We start from the raw sequence: 13756 nt of genomic DNA, 5'->3' as shown, positions 1-13756 counted from the left end.
CTAAAGATAACCACTGTTAGCATTTTGATGTGTAACTCTTTTGAAATGCAAGGTTAAAATTACTGAAAATACGTAATACTTTGATAGGATGAACTGTTTCTTACCATCATTAATGTGCATTCCTTTCATTCCTCATGATGTGAACACTTTTTCATGCTTATATGTTGGATTTCTTCTTTAGCAAATTGCCTGTTCATGCCCTTAACCCATTTTTCTATTAAACATTCATTTTCATTAGAGTGAGCTGTAAAAATGTTTTATATGTTGCCATTTGCCTGTTGTTTATGTAGTTTGATGTTTGATGTTTGTCTTTCAACTTCGTTACTTCATGTATACATATATGCATCATTTTTAGAATTTTTATATGGACAAATTTGTTCAGTTTTTTATAGTGGTTTCTGCTTTTGATGTCATATTTACTTTCCGTCTCAATCCCAAAATTATATATTTACCAATTTTTTCTAGTAAGTCAATGACTTTGTTTTTCCTTAAATCTACCAGGAATTTATTTCAGTGAAAGGTAAGACAGAAAAATATAGTTTAAAATATTTTCTGAATGGTTAGGCCAAGGGGACTTTTACAACAAATAGCTACACGTGCCCATCCCATGGTGAGGGCCAGCAAGGTAACTGCTGTCCCCGAAATTTACTGAATAACCCAAACTTTCCTACTGACTGGAAGTGTCAATTTTGTTATATACTAAATTCTCTGAAGTACCCACATCTGTTGCTGGACTGTACCTTTTGTTCCCTTTTTTCTGGCACTAGTATGTGATTCAATGCATTCTAACTTTACGATTTTGATTTCATGTTCAAATATTTCCTGGCTCTTCTTACACATTTGACCTTCAAGAACTTTAGAACTATTTGTTAAGTCTTCCCCACCAAAAATGCATTTGTATGTTAATTTATTTTTATTGCTGCTATTTTTAAATTCAGATTAATTCTGATGAAATTTATATCTTTGCAATATTGAACCTATCAATCCAGGAAACTGACATGTGTCTCCATTTATCCAAGTCTTCTTTATGTCTCTTCATAAAGGTTTACAGTGCTATTACATGGTTCAAAGCAGTGTGTGTGTTGTTTTTGTTTTGTTTTTTAATGGATTATAACTTTGATTTCTTAGGATTACAAAAGCTCAGGACTGGAAGGGACTTAAAATCTTCTCATCCTTTCCGCCCAACTATTGCCGCCATCATGGACATGAGTTGTGTGCAGCCTATCAAGTATCCAGGGTCCCCAGGGACCATACACACAGATCCGCGTGGAATTCATGGACCACACGAGCCTCTCCATCATCCGCAATGTGAAAGGCCCTGTGCACCAGGGCCACGTGCTCACTCTATTGGAGACAGAGCACTGAATTTGTGTCTGGGTCCTGGCTGCCTGGGTGAACCACATAGCACATGGGAAGATGCTCCACTGTTAATAAAGCATATATATAAATCTCATCACTAAGACTGCCTCTCAACCAACAAAAAGTCAGATTATACTGACTCGGGGCGGGGAGGATAACATGATGACATAATACTATATGTATTTTTGTGACTTCCAGTTTATCACTTGAACAACAGATCTTGGAGAAATGTCTGTATCAATGAATATAGATTAACTTAGTTCATTTTAATGGTGTTCTATGGAAAGGATATTGCATCATTTAATTAATTATCCTCCTGTTTAGCTATTTTAAACATTTATTAATTATGTTTTATCTCATAATTTATTAATTATTCAACTGTTTTAGCGATTTCCATTGTTTCCATTGCTTTGCTGTTATAAATATCTCAGCATACAACCTTGGAGCCCTAAAGAAGATCAAAGTCCTTCAAATTTAAGAGCACAAAACCACTACCTGCAGAGTCCCCCTTCCCAAAGTCCCAAAGTCACCACTAGGGGACAGAATGTCTGTTCAAATACAGTATAGCCTCTTTTTTTTTTTTTTTTTTCCTTCGGAACAGCCCTTCAGTTCTGTTCAACAAACATTGATTGAACCTATATCATACAGTAAACTCTGGACCCCTTTCATACACTAATCTCAATACAATAAACAAGTTCCTTAATTCAAAAATATGTATAGAGTGTACACTCTGTGCCAGGCACTGATTAGGTCTGAGGGCTTCAGGGAAAATGAAAAATCTCCTATCTTCTGAACTCCAACAATTCTAAAAAAAAAAAAAAAAAAAAAGAAGTGGGGGGGGGGGAGATGTTATGACATAGTACCCACTTATCCATTTATTTCTTATCCCCAGGTAGTTCTTCACCCATTACACCAATAGACCAGGCAACAGATGCTCAAATAATTTGGACAATTCCTTACATTTTCATACTTACTAGTATGTTCTTGCACATTCTGTTCCTTCTGTGTGGAATGCTATCCAAGTTGAGGCTCTCTCAGAAGGATAGTCAGGGACAAGGATTCAAATGCAAGTCATTTCTTTGGGAGGTGATCCCAGGTTGGAGAGTAGACCAGGGAAGGAAAAGAAGCCAATAAATGACACATTAATGAATGAGTAACAAACAGGGGAAATGGAGTGGAGTCCCTGTGATAAATGTGGGGCAGCTGTGGAGCACACATCTCAGAGTTTTCCCAGATAAGGGATGGCGTTACTAGGCCATATACCCCCAACTCCAGCTAGTCATTGCTTGAGGGCTGCCCTGGGGGTGATAATTCTCTGGCACTACCAGCCTCCTCCATGTGCTCCTGTGGGCCCCCAAAAAAAAGCCTCCAGAGAAGGGTTTCAGATGCTGTCCGTTGCTAGTTGGACCAGCATGTGCAGAAATGTAGGCTGGACACCAGCATGCAGGAACCGATGAACAGGCATCAGTGGCATCTGCTACAAATGCCTATTCTACTGTCACGTGGCAAATTTGTTCTTTAAGACACAGAGCAAACATCAGCCACTCTGGCAAGTCTGGCATACATCTGAGCCAGGCTGGGTAAGTTATGCCATTTCTGTGCACCTGTGGCATTTTGCTTATGTCATTCCTACTAAGAGACTGTGGGTGGTGACTCTGAGACCCAGGTTGTCCTGGCTCCATATCCAGGACAAAGCCACTAATGAACTCTGACACAAGTGAGCCCCTGGCCTGAAGATGCACCACTCCAATCTCTGCTGTTGTTTTCATTTCACTATCTTCTCTGTGCAACTATGTCCTCTTTTCTTCTCATAAATACACCAGTCACTGGACTTAGCGCACCCTAACTCCAGGATGCTCTTCTCTCAAGAGCCTTAGCTTGTTAATGTCTACAAAGACTCTTCCCACAGAGGTCACCTTCTAAAGGTCCATCTGTTGTGAATATCAACCTGGGGGACACTAGTCAACCATGGGCCAAACAAACTCATCAAACCAATATCATATTTGGACATTTGAAGAAGATGATGTTTTTCTCTGTGGCTCGTAAATGAGGAGAATCTGAGACAAGAGCTGCTGGTGACCATCTTGCTCATGATGAGGAGAAAGTGAAGTGAAGCCAAGAGCAGGATAGAGATATGAAGAGAGAACAGAAACCTGGCATTGTTTGAAATCCTGGGCTCCAGCCATGCCTGAAGCTAAAACCTTCCTCTCACTTTCCAGTTAAATGAGTTAACCGCTTCTTACTGAAACTAGTTTGAGTTGGGTTGCTACCATTTGCAACTGAAATAGTCCTTACAAATACACTCAAATGCCTGCTTTCCTCCTCCTAACCCATTTCCCCTTCCTCTTCTTCTTACACCTGACAAATTCCTGTGTATCCTCAGGGCTCAGTTCAAATATAACTCTCAAGCAGATCTCCTCCAAACTTCTCCCCACTTCCACCCAGATCACATCGGCTCCTGTGCTGGGTGTTCTCACAACCCTGTTTTCCTTCATTGTGACACTTATCTCATATTAGTGTAATTAGTTACCCAATTTATTATCCTATCTCACCACTACCACTACCTAAAATGTGGGTCTTTGAAAGCAGATGAAAGTTCTGCTTATTGCTATATTCTCTTTTCCAGCATAGTGAAGGAACATAGCAGGTGGCTAATGTCTATTCATTCACAGCTTCTTATCTTTTTCTTCAAAAGTATAGTAAAATAAATCAGGACCAACTTTAAGTGTTTTTGCATGGCTATTAGACAATGGTAATATGTCCAGATTAATTTTTCATATAAAAGCTAATAACTGCTTTAACCTAGGAATTTCTTAATGAAATTATAATAATTTTTTTTTAAATTCCCAGGCTGATTCAAGGAAATAAGTTGAAGAGGATAATTATACTCATGGAGGATGAAGATTATTGCTTTAATAGTATTTAGTGGTATAATTAGACTAAAGAAAGGGAGAACCCAATTTGCTAGCTCTTTAAGCATTTTCTGAAGATGTTAATGTATAAATAACACATCATCTTGAACTGTCCTTCTTTTAACTAACTTGTTTTCCTCCTGTTGTTAAAGCAAACTATAGTCATTTTGGGAAATGTGCAGAATACTTTAAAGCTTGGTTGGAGACTATAGAAAGCCCTAGTATCCCCATCTAATTTTTGTCTTTTATTTCTGTATCTGTAATCTGATGTCAGGGACACCCCAGCATTGCCTAGCTTTACCTTCTTAGGGTCCCTCCAATAGGAATCTTGACTTCTCTTCTCATGGGTGTTACTTTTATATCCCAGAAAGACCAAAAAAAAGTGTCTTTTTCTTGATTGCACCAAGCAATACAACCTGTACAGCATAGTTGCAAAGCAGATCTATCCTGAAAATAGGGAGATAAAGTCAAGGGGGAAATTGACATCACAGTTCCATATTGATCATTTATTCATTCATTCAGCAGCCATAACCTTTAAAGTAAATTCAATATTAATAATCCTTTTCTTAGTGAAGTCACACACTAGGAGTCTTTACAGGTTAAATAATACTCCCCATCCCCTCCCCCCCCAAAAAAAAAAATCATGTCCACTTGGAACCTATAAAAGTGACCTTATTTGGAAGTAGTGGCTTTGCAAATGTAATAAAGTTAAGAGTAGGTCCTAATGCAATGCCTGGCATCCTGATAAGAAGAGGAACTTTGGATATAGACACACACAAAGACAGCCATGTGGAGGACACAGGATTGGAGTTATGCTGCCACAGGCCAAAAAATGCCAGGGATTGTCAGATGCAAAGAAGTATTCTACACTAGGGATTCCAGAGGAACATGGCCCTGCTGACAACTGGATTTTGGACTCTAGTCTCCAGAACTGTTAGAAATTATTTTCTGTTATTTTAAGCCACTGAGTGTGTTGTGCTTTGTTATGACAGCCCCAGGAAACTAATACAGTTTCCCAACCTCTCCTAAGTCCTTCTTTCCTCAACCTCCCAGCTTTTGCCTAACTTCAAAAAACATTGAGAGCACCCTGGCTGGTGTGTTTCAGTTGGAGTGTCGTTCTGTATATAAAAAGGTCTCCAGTTCCATTCCCTGCCAGGGCACATACCCAGGTTGTAGGTTTGATCCCCAGTTGGTGTGTGGAGGAGGCAACTAATTAATGTCTCTCTCTCAGAGAGCAGAGTTGCGCAGCGGAAGCGTGCTGGGCCCATAATGTCTCATTCTCTCTCTCTCTCTCTCTCTCTCTCTCTCTCTCTCTCTCTCTCTCTCTCTCTCTCTTTATCTCTCTCTCTCTCTCTCTCTCTCTCTCTCTCTCTCTCTTTATCTCTCTCTCTCTCTCTCTCTCTCTCTCTCTCTCTCTCTCTCTCTCTCTCTTCCTCTCTCCTTCCCTCCCTCCCTCCCTCTCTCCCTCCCTCTTCCAACCTCTCTCTCTAAAATTAATAAAAATATTTCTTTAAAAGGAAAATTTGTTTCCTTAGCTCCACACCCTGGGGCCTCACTTTGCATATTCAAGGTTCCATCTCTTATTCACCAAACAGGTGGACCAGGCTTCACAAAAGAACTGACTGCAGCAATGATAAAATTATTCCATTCCACCTGAAGATTTTTTTAAAAGAAGAAAAAGAGAGGAAAGCCAAACCAGTTACAGTTAGTTTGAATTTAAAACAGCAAAGTTTCTATTTAAAATAACAAATTTGTTCTCATTTTTCTTTTTTTGGTTTGGTGCCACTAAGTTGATGGCAAAGCTAACCTAATGTGGCCTAGGGATATTTGTGGTCTATTCATACCAATAAGTGTTGAAACCCAGGGTCTTTATGACAGATTAAATTTTGTCTTAAGTCCTAGCTCTAGAAATCACTCTGTCTCTCCATATATATATATATATATATATATATATATATATATATATACACACACACACACACACACACACACACACACACACACACATATATGCATATTATATATCTCCTATACAATAAAGGCTAATATGCAAATAGACCAGATGGCAAACAACCAGAACAATTGAATAAGAAACCGGTTGCTATGACGTGCGCTAATCACCGGGGGGTATGTCAGAACATGGCCATGGCAGGATGGTGGAGCAGGTAAGCAAGTGCGTCAGACCAAGGTGGGGAACCAGTTGCTTCATTGTGTTGAGCCTCTGGTGGTTACTGAAGATTCTTTGCCCCCTCGTACCACAGTCCCACCCGGAGCTCACACCTGCTGCTGGTACCCAGCACTGGTCCCAATCACTTGGCATCATCAGTGGGTATGAGAGGTGGCTGTCGGCCCTGAGGGCTTTACCACATCCCCCTGCCCCTGAGGGGAGATCAGGGCCACTGCTCACACCCACTGCTGGTGTCAGCCCCAATCATTCTGCACTATCAGCAGGTGCAAGCAGGGTCAGCACCATCAGCATGTTGGAGCAGTGGTAGCAGGAGCAGGGCTGTCGGTGGACAGGGGACTGGGGTCCGTGGCATGAGGGGCCAAGTGGGGACACAAAGATAGGCCGAGACCTGCCCCTGTGGCTACCACAGCCTCATGGCCCACAGTTCCTTTCAAGGTTCACAAATTCATGCACTGGGCCCCTAGTCTATGTATATAAAAGCCAAGCAACCAGAATGACTGGAACAATGGGAATGACTGGTTGCTACGATATACACTGTGGCCAGCCAACCAGCCCAATCAGGGGCATGGCTAGCGGCTAACCTCTTGCAGCCCCTCCCTCTGGCCATCCCAGCTTCGATCAGCCCCTCCCCGCCCCCCACACACACACCCTGATCAGGGGTGGGGCAGGCCAGCCAACTTTTCGTATCCTCTGATTGGTCAGCCCAGTCCAATCAGTTTGGGCTTTTGAGCATTAGTTGGCTATCAGGGCATGCCATCTGGAACCCACCCATGCACGAATTCATGCACTGGGCATCTAATATATAATACAAGCTCAGTGATGATTATGGTGGAACCACCAGAATGACCGGTCACTATAACACGCCTGAGCAGGGGCCACCACCAGTGCTGCTGCCAAGCCCGAGGGCCCCAGGGCCAGTTGCACAGATGCTGCCAAGGTGCCAGTAAAGAAGAACACAAAGGTGGCCTGTGGGAGCATGCAGCTTGAGGTGAAGGCTCTGTAGGATGAATTCAATCAGCTGAGCACTGAGATGATCGTCACCAAGGCTGGCATGTGGTGCCAGTTTCGAGCAGCAGGCTTTGGCCTGATCCATATGAGCAAGACTGAGAAGCTGGGGTGCGGCCTGGCCACCTGCAGGTCCCTCTCAGCGAGGGCCAGCTCTTTTGCTCTCAGAGTCCTGGCTCTAGCGACAATCACCTGGCTCACCGGGCTGGAGGGTACTACTCAGCAGGCCAGGAAGGCAGTAAAGAGAAACCCTGTGGCCCTGTCACCCGACCAGCAGCCCAGGACCCAGCACTGTCAGAAACAGAATGGCTCAGAGCACACCGAGCTTGGGGGAGGCAGCTGCCTGTGATGGGCTTTACCACCAGCCAGCTCCCAGTGGATCCCACCTCAAAGGAAACTCTGTCTTTGGCTCTTTAGTTCAGTCTATTCCAGCTAAAGAGGAGCAGCTAGGCACATTTTAGGGGAGAATTAAGACTAAAGCAGTGTGTTCTGTTCCATGGAGATTGCTACTGAGTTGTCTTCGGCCTAAATTCCAGGTGATTTGGGGTCCTGGCACTGCCACTGGGGCTTAAATCTTCTAATTGGCCTGTGTTTGTTGTAAGGACCCAAAGAGGAGAAGGGGAACAAGTTTTTCTTTTTTTTCTTTTTTCTTTTTATATATTTTATTGATTTTGTACAGAGAGAAAGGGAGAGAGATAGAGAATTAGAAACATCGATGAGAGAGAGTCATCGATCAGCTGCCTCTTGCACACCCCCTACTGGGGATGTGCCCGCAACCAAGGTACATGCCCTTGACCGGAATCCAACCCGGGACCTTTCAGTCCCCAAGCTGATGCTCTATCCATTGAGCCAAACTGGTTTCGGCGGGAACAAGTTTTTCGATGCAATGGATTTGCCCAGCAGACAAAGGAGAGTGCTGGGCTGTGTCTAATGCACACACAGAGACACCAGCTCTGAGTCTGCCTGGCCAAAGGGAGCTCAGGGCCTGTTTGCAGAGCATTCTGATGGTTTCTGTTACCTTGATGAGGCCGCCCTCCCTGGGAATCCTGGGGCCTGTGCTCAGCTCCAGCTCAGTGGGTCTTCTCCAAGCCCCTCCCCACCACCACCCCACCCTTAATTACCCCCCCCCCCCAATTCTGATTGGGGGCTGGGCCAGCCATCCAACCTCCCATGCCCCACCCCCAGCCAGACCCCACCTGTGCATGAATTAGTGCACAGGGCCTCTGGTATGTGTGTATGTGTGTGTGTGTGTGTGTGTGTGTGTGTGTGTATACACTCCTCAGAGACCTAGCAACCCCCAAGGTAGTAGAAGACAGTAGACCACACCTGACTAGTGGTCACATGGTCAAGACCTCTGGCAGGCTAAATATAACATTTTGACCTAGGTTATGTTTCAATTCCTAAGCCTTATGTTGGAACCATCCCCTGGCTACTTTCCCTTGAGACCTGCCACTAGGACACAGAAATAGACCTCAGAGCTTTCTTTAAGACTTGAAGAAATGATTCATTATCCTTATCTTTCCTTTACCTTACCTTGGACCAATCAGCTCCCAGCACCACCCAGAACCCCTAACCATAGTGTTTTGTGATTTTGCCCTATATAATCTGTAACCTACATATCATCAGGGAGTTCGGGCTTTTGAGCATTAGCTTCCAGTTCTTCTGTATGGCGCCATTCTTGATAAAATATTTCTCCACTGCAATTTTCAGTGTCTAGTGTTTGGCTCTGCTGGTGCCTGGTGGACAAACTCTTCCTGTTCTGAAACAGTGGGGCAATTAATAAGTTTCATGGGCAGAAAACTGGGTGTGTTGATGGTGCTGCCACAGACCCTACTGAGGGGACTAAAAAACCCTAACTGGTTTGGCTCAGGGAATAGAGCATAGGTCTGCAGATTGAAGGGTCCCAGGTTCGATTCTGGTCAAGGCCATGTACCTTGGTTGTGGGCAAATCCCCCGTAGGGAGTATGCAGGAGGCAGCTGATTGATGTTTCTCTCTCAACGATGTTTCTAACTCTTTATCCCTCTCCCTTTCTCTCTGTTAAAAAAAAAAAAAAATCAATAAAATATATTTAAAAACAAAAACAAAAACATGTACCAAATTATCCTTCCACAACCTGAAAATTCTAAATTTCAAAACATAGCAGGTCTCAAGAAGTTGCAGATCTGTATAACCACCCCCCTCTTGTAGGATATTTAGGTTATTTTCAGCTTTTGCTATCATGAAATTGCTTCAGAAAACATGTCTTATATTTGAACCTTTGTTTGCATCACTGTTTATGTCCTTGACATAAATTCCTTCACATGGAAGTAGGAAGTCAAAGAAAATAAACACTTCGAAGGTTCTTGGAGGATATATATCACTGTGTTTTCCAAAAAGATTATACCAATGAACACCTCCCTCACTGGCACTGAGTAACATGTTTTATTCATTTCACAGAAGAAAAATGTTAACCTATTTTGCTTTGAACTGGCTTGATCACTGGTGGTGTTAGCTGTGCTTTTAAATGATGTTTATTATCAGTCCTAGTTCCTCTTCCAGAATTGCCTATGTGTGATCTTTGCCCAGTTTCTACCGAAGACCGGGCTGTCTTACAGGTTGTTTGATGTATATGATGCACTGAGGCCCAGAGCAAGCCTGACTACAGTCATTTATCTGTGCACTCTCATCTGAGGAGGGAGATTTTTTCTTCTTACAAAGCTACCTACCTACTTATGTACTTGAAAAGCATGCACTGTAGGACTGGGACCAACTAAATGGAGTGTCTTTTTCTAATTTATCTGCCCTGGAGGTGGGGGCAGGGTGGTGGTGGGAGGCATGGTTTCTAATTTGCACAAAGATACCTAGATGAGGCCTTGAGTAGAAAACTGTTTGTTTTTTTTCTAATCAAATTGCCCCAGTTGTTTAAATTGTATAGCTATTAACTGTTTGCATAGCATATTGCACTGTGTTTTCCTTGCTTATTGTTTTTTTTATTAGTTCCACTCATAAGTATTTAAATGTGTACCATATTGCTTTTCCTTAAGAAACTTCTGTGAAGTTTTAAGTCTCTTTCTTTTTCTTCCTTTTGCTTCTGAATATTATTTTGACCTACAAAAATCTACTGTCTTGAATAGTTAATCCCAGATGTGCAAGGAGCATATTGGGTCCTGTTTAAACTCCCAGGCTTTTCTGAGGGAAATTTCTACCCATCTCATCTACTCAACCATGCAGTGAGCATTCAGTAGTGAGCCCCTGCTATGTTCCCTGAATTGCTCTTGTTCTTTTTCATCTTATTCTCCATATGTGATACAGAGTGATCCTCAATCTGATTATATTGTCTGCTTAAGAAAAAACAAAAAAGAAAAAAAAATGTATTTTTCAATAATTTCCCCATACTCTTGCCTGGGCAGGGTAAGGCTCTGTCCACAGCAAGAAAGGGACCCTTGGACACGCTCTTCTCTCACTAAAATGCTACTCTCTTTGTGCATAAATAATGTCTACTCATACCTTGAATTACAGATCAATTCCTTAAAGATGTGACTACCCATATGACTAGGTCAGATATGCTCTTTTTCTTTAGAATACTTAACTTATTTTTTAATTGTGCCCTTGCTTATGTGACTATGTACTTAATGACTGTCCCTGACTCTGGCCTTTCATTTCCTCAAAAGCATGGACTCTACCAGTCAGATTGTTGGTTGCAAGCAACAGAAACCAATTCTGGCTAAATTTAAGCATAAAAGGAATTTAATGGAAGGTTTGGGGTAAGTTCACAGAATCAATGGAAAGGCAGGAGAACAAGATTCAGGAAATGTCCAGGAAGTAAGGTTGGCTGGGGAGCAGGAGCATGACCAACCTTCAGCTATGGGACAGCCTAATGAAAATGCCCTCCTGGTGCTGCCACCACTGGATGCTTAGCAGTTGTACTGTTGGCAAAGCTGATGCTGCTGTGGCGATTTATCAAGTGGCCTCATATCCTCTAGCTCAGCGGTCGCCAACCTTTCGGACCTCACAGACCATGTCTATATAATCCATCACATATTCCTCAAACTAGTATAGTAACTGGCATAAAATAAAATTAAATTAAAATTAAATACAATAAATATTTGAAAGATCAACTGAATGATCAACCCTCAATATCTTTAAGGTTAACAGATTGTCCAACTTGTGAAGGTTCAGGGTAACCACCCACAGTCACTCAGGACATCTGTACTCTAGCTTGTGCAGCACTGGTCAAACTGGCCACTTGGTCAAGCTTATATCACTCTAATTGAGGAAGTGACATAAGAAGACAGGAGACAGAAGGGCTATAAACCCTTGTGAGTAGACATTGTTAGACCCATTTTATGATGTAAATGTGAGGGTCAGGGAAGTGATCTACCCTTTCACACAGCTAAAAAGAGAGAGAGACCAGACCACAGGCTTCATCTGCTGACCTTGTTGAGTTGATACATTCTGTATCACATTGTGTCTCAATAGCATATGATAATGTGCTTCCCAACAAAATATTTGGGTGGCCAAAACATTTCCTCCAACAGTATCAGCTCCCAAAGGAACTAAGAGCAGTAGGATTATTCATTAGACTAAGCTAGATCCAGTTGGGGGCATAAGGACATAACACTTCTAATGAGTTAAATGATCTACTTAAGTGATTCCTGCCCATTCTTCCAAAGACACAGTCTGTGAAGTGTTGGTAAGCGGAGCTGTCTGCTGTTGACCCTCTGGGTATTGTATTAGACCAGTGGTCAGCAAACTCATTAGTCAACAGAGCCAAATATCAACAGTAAAATGATTGAAATTTCTTTTGAGAGCCAAATTTTTTAAACTTAAACTTCTTCTAATGCCACTTCTTCAAAATAGACTCACCCAGGCCTTGGTATTTTGTGGAAGAGCCACACTCCAGGGGCCAAAGAGCAGCATGTGGCTCGCAAGCCATGGTTTGCCAACCACTGTGTTAGAATGTCACTCTGGATCCTTTTGTTTCCCGTCTCTCCCCTTTTGGTTTGTCCTCCTTCTACAGCATGGAGCCAGAATTTCACTGAGATTGAGTATATATGACTTGCTGAAGTGCTAGCAGACCCAGCTCTCCCATTTTCAGAGCACTTTTCTACTCATCCCACCCTCCCAACAATTCCTTCCTAGATTTGTCATAAAAAGCAGTAATGAAATTCTGATGGGACTGAGCAATGACAGAGAAGAGTTCCAGGAAGAAAATTACAAGCAGAAGAAGACTACCAGGATTCACTCTTGGTTGTAAAAGAAATCCATCAACTTTCCAAGTGATCTGTTGAGGGATTCCATCTGGGTCCCGGAGAATAAGCCTCCCCACTGACAGCATCACTGTTTGGCATGGAACCCAGGTATTTGCCCTGCCATATCGCAGAGCTGAGCTATAGAACCTCAGGCTCTGAGGATAGTTCTGGGTGTGAATTCTAGCTGTGCTCCTGACCAGGTGTGTGATTTCTGGCAAGTCACTTATTTACAGCCTGGTTTCCTCACCAGTAAAACAGGAATCGCAGAACATGCTTCTTCATGTTCATGGCATTGTTGCGAAATGACTGAGGTCATCAGGATAAAGTTTGTAGGGCAGTGTTTGGCACATCTTAAGGACTTCATTCAGCTATTTTCAACCTTTTTCATCTCATGGAGCACATAAACTAATTACCAAAATATTTCAGCACTTCAAATAAAGTTATAATTTTTGCAGATCTGATAAAAAAAATGGTATAACTTTGATTCATTTACATCAGCTAGTGTTGTGTTGGCCGTTATCATTTTATTTTATTTGACAATGTAAGAGCAAAGAGGTTAGTAGCCCTAAACACTCAGATATTACATGCTTTAAAAATTCTTGCAACACACTGGTTGAAAACTGCTGGCTTAATAGTGGTTGCCATTGGTATCGGTTCAGTTCAACACACTTTCCTGAGAGCTTATTAGCTACCAGACAGCCTGTTCACCCTGTGTGCGATATAGGAATAATCCTCCCAAGAGCCTATTTCCTCCTTGGGAGGCTTTGTTCAAAAGGGATAGAAGAGAGGGCCATGGGGGAAAGAGCTCTCTTGTAACTAAATACAATAATGCATGCTGGCATACAGTTCTACCAAGGCAGGATAGTAAGCTGGTGAAGAGCATGGATTAGGGGGCATTTTGTGGTAGAGATAATAATGCCCTGGATTTCAGCCTAGGGAAGCTTATTGTGAGACTTCTGACCTAGAGAAATTTAAGATAATACATGCTATTAGTATATTAAATTATTAAAACTAATATACTCTGGCTTGTAAATTTATCAATTCTAAGAGGCAGTATAGC

The sequence above is a fragment of the Pipistrellus kuhlii genome, unplaced genomic scaffold (assembly GCF_014108245.1).
Source record: "Pipistrellus kuhlii isolate mPipKuh1 unplaced genomic scaffold, mPipKuh1.p scaffold_m20_p_2, whole genome shotgun sequence".
Classification (NCBI taxonomy): Eukaryota; Metazoa; Chordata; class Mammalia; order Chiroptera; family Vespertilionidae; genus Pipistrellus; species Pipistrellus kuhlii.
The sequence above is the reverse complement of the archived record's forward strand: the minus strand, read 5'-3'. Positions refer to the sequence as shown.